A 6,000-nucleotide genomic window follows, 5' to 3' on the forward strand; every position below is an offset into this window, starting at 1 on the left:
ATGGGAAGCTGTTGAATGCCATGAAGAGTATATATGAAGGTGCTAGGGCTACAGTGCATGTCGATGTTGAACAGAGTGAATGTTTCTCTCTGAATGTTGGGTTGAATCAGGGATGTCATATCTCCATAGTTGTCCAGTCTGAATATGGATGAAGTTATAAAAGAGATACAAGGTAGGGCAGTACATGTTGGAGTGGACCTAATGAGAGACGGCAGCGTTTGGAAACTTCTTGTTCCGTTGTTTGCAGATGATACTGTATTATTAAGTGAAGAAGAAGGGGAACTGCAAGGCCTGGTGAATGCCGTTGTTTGCAGATGATACTGCATTATTAGGTGAAGAAGAAGGTGAACTACAAGGCTTGGTGAATGAGTCTGGGAGAGTGTAAGAAACGGAGTCTAAAGGTAAATGTAGGGAAGAATAAAACTGTGGTCTTCGAGAAAAATGAAATCACTGAATGCACACTGAGGCTGGATGGTGAGGAAATGGAAAATGTGAGTGCCTTTAAGTACGTGGGTAGTGTAGTGAGCAAGGATGGAAGTTTGGAGGATGGAGTGCTTGAAAGGGTAAAGAGGAAAAAGGTTGCTGGTTCTCTGAAAGCAGGGATAAAAAATTTGGAATTGAGCGTGGACGTAAAAAAAAAAAAAAAAAGAAGTCGTTGCATGATTCTATTGTGATACCAACTCTAGCCTCTGGATGCAAACTTGGACCTTGTTGGAAGGACACAAATCAGTGGTAAACGCAGTGGAAATGAGTTAAGTGAGGGGAACACGTGCAGTTACACGGAGAGACAGAATGACAAATGAGGAAGTGAAAGAGTGCAGTGGTGTGGATGTGTAGGTGATAGAAAGCGTTAGGAGACATATAATTAGGTGGTTTGGCCATGTGGAGAGGATGGAGAATGCGAGACTAACGACGAGAATGTAGCCTATGTGAGAGGTGGAGGGGGAAGAGGAAGCGGGAGACCGAGGATGAGATGAAGAGATGGAGAGGTGTATGAGACAGGGGAGTGTGAGCTGCGGAGAAGGCAGCGCAATAGCAAGGGACAGAGCGACATGGAGACGATTTGTTTGTGGCCACCCCTTGCAAGATTAAGGCATCTGGCTATAGATAAAGACAGACAGATAGGAATGGGAGTGGAATAGTGGTATTCAGCTTTTTCCATGTCATTTATACTTTAGATACCGTAGTGAGTTCTACAGAGACCCTTCAGTTTTTCTTAAACACTTCACTGCAAGGGAGACTTAAAAGCTCAGCAAAATCATATTGTGGTAAGGAATACACACACACACACACATATATATATATATATATATATATATATATATATATATATATATATATATATATATATGCTGACATTCACTATACCCTGTTTGACTGACCCGTGCAGCTGAGATGTATGGGGCGAGTAGGATGTCTTTGAATCGCGGCTGCTGATTGGCCGCCGATAATTTAAATCTACACCTCTTCTTATTTTAACACATATATATTTATGTTTTTAAACTGCCTTCAAAACAAGTAGCCAGATTTAATATGGAATAATTTCCGAAGGTGAAGAGGTCAAAATTAGCTTCAAAAGTTTACCGTTATCAAGGAAAATTAAACGATCATAAAGTTTTATATAACGATGAGTGATTGTTTGTTGTTGTGTGATATTTGCCCCACACTTGGTGGGGCACGGGCAAACAAAGTGCCCGTCAGGGAAGCAGCAGATGATGGCTCTCCAATGAGAGCGTAGCTGGGCCAACAAAAAGGCTGACGAGGAGGCGAACAAGGGCAGGGGAAGGCGCGGTAGTTTGGGCAAACTGGCACACAAGACGATGGTCGAGGAGGGCAGGGCGGGACGGCTGAAGCACGGTGGAATACGTGGCGCCGATGGAGGGGGCGCAGACGAAGTGCTGAGATGGAAAACCGCCCCGACACTGCCCTCATCCCCCTTGCCCCTGGTGGAAAGGGCGATAAATTCTCACCAAGCTCCCCAGCAGCAGCAGGTGGAAGCAAGGAGGGGAGGCACGGTCCCGGTCGTCACGAGGGCACAACCCCGGTCCTGGTGGTGGCGGAGGGAGGGTGTTTGAAGCAAATTATCCACCCATGGCTTACACCCACGTCCGCATGTTGCCCTACCTCCACCCACGGCGTACACCTACGTCCGCCTGTTGCACTAATATCCACTCACGGTGTACACCTACGTTCCCATGTTCCACTACAATACAGTACATGAATGCTTTTATTTCATTGACCATCGGCGGCCATTCAGCATCCGCGAAACAAACACACCCTACTTGCCCCTTACATCTCAGGTGCACAGGTCTATCAAATAGACTATAGGAAAAGGAAACACGAAAACTCTTGGGATATTTCGTGTTTCTTTATCCCTGTGGATATCAGCATATCTATGAATCACGCGTTATTAAGTGATTATATATATATATATATATATATATATATATATATATATATATATATATATATACACGGTATACTTATTTATTCTTAATGCAGGATATATATATATATATATATATATATATATATATATATATATATATATATATATATATATATATATATATATATATATATATATATATATATATATATATATACACGGTATATTTATTTATTCTTAATACAGGATATATAGAAATATATATAGATATATAGACTGATAGATAGATATTTGTATATAGATATATAGATATATGGATCTTGATAGATAGATAGATAGATATAGATAGATAGATAGATAATAGAAATAAAATATATATATATATATATATATATATATATATATATATATATATATATATATATATATATATATAATATATATATATATATATATATATATATATATATATATATATATATATATATAGATAGATATAAAATACATACATATAAAATACATATATATATATATATATATATATATATATATATATATATATATATATATATATATATATATATATAGCTATCTAACCATCCCCCTTTGCTGACCTTTTCAGTGTGACAGTAACACGGAGAGTAGACCAGCATACTCTTCCAAACATTTCCTCTAACTATCTATGCACTACACCACATGCACTTTACATTTCACACAACGTATCCCACTACGTTACAGGGGTTGGCGCCAGCAAGGGCATGCGGCCAGAAAACTTTGCCCCCACTACCTAGTGGCGGACTTCTGGTGGGAGGCGTGCTGGGGGTTCTGCCGGCATAGATCATGGGTCCAGGGCGAGATGGGGCTCGGGCCTGTGCTAGAGGGTACAGGGCATTGCGGTTCCCAGGCTGCCGTTTCCGCCCAATAGAGAGGGGCCCGAACCTGGGAGTAGCGCCCCAGGAGGCTGCCCTATCAGTGGGTGTATAATGGCGGGATAGTTGCAGTCCCAAGACGCGCTTGGAGGGTGTCCCTGCAACTGTCCTGGCAGGGTGCCCCGAGGCCACTACCACAGCCACTGGTAAGCTGGTGGGCTAGGGGTCCCAGATCCATTGCCTGGACCTGGGATTGTGCAGTGAGTGGGACCTGTGCTGTGTCTGTCCCCATTTATTAATACTGAAGATGACAAAACAAAAAAGGTTTCAAAGCAAGCCTGAGGACAGTAAATCACCCATGGGGATGAGGGTGGGTTCATGGAATGTGGGAAGTTTGAGGGGAAGAGCAGGGGAAGTCGTTGAGGCATTCAGCAGGAGGTGGGTGGATGTGGCTTGTTTGCAGGAAGTCCGGTACAGGGGTGGATCAGCTAGAAAGATTGTTGGGAAGGACTGTTGCTATAAGTTGTTTTGGCAGGGGGGGACAGACGGATATGGAGGTGTTGGTGTGATGGTTGCGGAGAAATGGGTGGAATATGTTATGAATGTTTTGAGAGTAAGCGATAGGATATTGGTAGTGAAAATTCCGTTGGGAAGAAAGATAGCTGTGATTATATCGGCATATGCTCCACAGGCAGGATTGGATGAATCAGAGAAAGATAGATTTTGGGATGATTTAATACGTGTAGTGGGTGGTATGCGGGATGATGAGATAGTGATTTTGGGAGGGGACTTAAATGGTCATGTAGGTGAAGCAGCACAAGGTTATGAAGGAGTGCATGGGGGATGTGCATATGGTCTAAGGAATGCAAAAGGGGAAAGGATACTCGAGTTTGGGGAGGCAACGGACATGAGTGTGTGCAACACATATTTTAGGAAAAGAGACAGTAGGTTAATTACGTATAAGTCTGGGGGAAATAGCAGTCAGATAGATTATTTTCTGGTTAGGAGGGCCGATAGGAGGTTAGTGAGGGATGTTAAAGTTATAGGAAGTGAGGAGTGTGTGCAGCAGCACAAACTATTGATTTGTGATATGGTGCTTAAAGAACAAGTGATGAAAAAAAGGACTTATGTACCTAGGAGGAAAATATGGAAGCTGAAAAACCAAGTAGTAAGGGATGCCTTCTATAGCGAGTTGAGGAGAGTGGTGGCTGAACAGGGAGCTGCAGACAGAGGCGTTAATGAACAGTACAGAGCCCTCAAGAACAGTTTCTTGAGAGTTACTGATGTAACATGCGGCTGGACAAGAGGACCACCAAGACATAAAGTAACTTGGTGGTGGGATGAGGGTGTAGAAGCTGCAATTAAGGAGAAAAGAAGGCTTTTCCGGGAATGGAAGAAGGGTGATAGCAAAGAGGAATATTTGGCTGCCAAGCGTAGGGCTAGGAGAGAGGTATACAGGGCAAAGTCTGAGTCACAGAGACAATTACTAGATAACCTAAATCATGGGGAAAGGAAAAATATATTTAGGGTGGCAGGTCAGGTGAAGAGGGATAATCGGGATATCATAGGTGAGCAGTGTGTGAAGAATGATGAAGGAAGGGTAGTGGTGAACAGTGAGGATATTAAAGATGCATGGAGAGAGCATTATAACCGGTTGTTGAATGAGGAGTTTGACTTGGAAAGGGAAGGTTTGGAGCCAGCAGATCCAGTGTCTGGCCCTTGGCCTTTGATTGATACTGCTACTGTGAGTGAGGCAATAGGCAGGATGAGGGTGGGGAAGGCAGCAGGTGTGTCTGGGTTGACTGCCGAAATGTTGAAGGCCTCAGGCGATATAGGGGTGAGTTTAGTCACTGACCTGATAAATAGGATTATTTATGAGTGTGTTGTCCCAGATGATTGGCTGAGGAGTGTGATTGTAAATGTGTATAAAGGGAAGGGTGATGCCCTGGAAAGAGGAAATTATAGAGGTATAAAGCTTTTAGATCAGATAATGAAGGTAATGGAGAGAGTTTTAGAAGGTATGATTAGAGAAAGAGTGAATATTGATGAGATGCAGTTTGGGTTTATGCCAGGTAGGGGGACCACTGATGCCATATTCATTGTTCGACAGCTTCAGGAAAAATATATTGGTAGGAGAAGGGATCTTTATTTTGTTTTTGTTGATTTGGAAAAGGCCTTTGACAGAGTCCCTAGAGAGGTGGTGAAGTGGGCAATGAGAAAGCTTGGCTTGGAGGAGTGGCTGGTTAGGGTGGTTATGGCCATGTATGTGGGTGCTCACACCCAGGTGAGAGTGAATGGAGATTTGAGTGATGAGTTTTCAGTGAATGTTGGTGTGCATCAGGGGTCAGTCTTGAGTCCCATGTTGTTTATCATGGTACTTGAAGCCCTTTCACATGACTTTAGAAACGGACTCCCGTGGGAGTTGTTGTATGCTGATGATTTGGTGTTGATTGCAGAGAATGAAAGGGAGGCGGAGGAAAGGTTTAGGAAGTGGAGAGATGGTATGGGGCAAAAGGGTTTAAGGGTAAATGCAGATAAAACAAAAGTGATAATATCTAGGGTTGGTGGCGGTACTGTCAAAGACGAGGGAGAGTGGCCATGTGCGGTTTGCCACAAGGGAGTGGGAAGTAATTCCAACTTGTGCGGTGTGTGTGATAAATGGGTGCATAAGAGATGTAGTGGTATCAGAGGTAGACTGCGAGATAATGCTGATTTTATGTGTACGGCGTGCCGGGGTGAGCA

The sequence above is a fragment of the Coenobita brevimanus genome, chromosome 51 (genome assembly GCF_032717465.1).
Source record: "Coenobita brevimanus isolate Jiangsu-jjx chromosome 51, ASM3271746v2, whole genome shotgun sequence".
Lineage (NCBI taxonomy): Eukaryota > Metazoa > Arthropoda > Malacostraca > Decapoda > Coenobitidae > Coenobita > Coenobita brevimanus.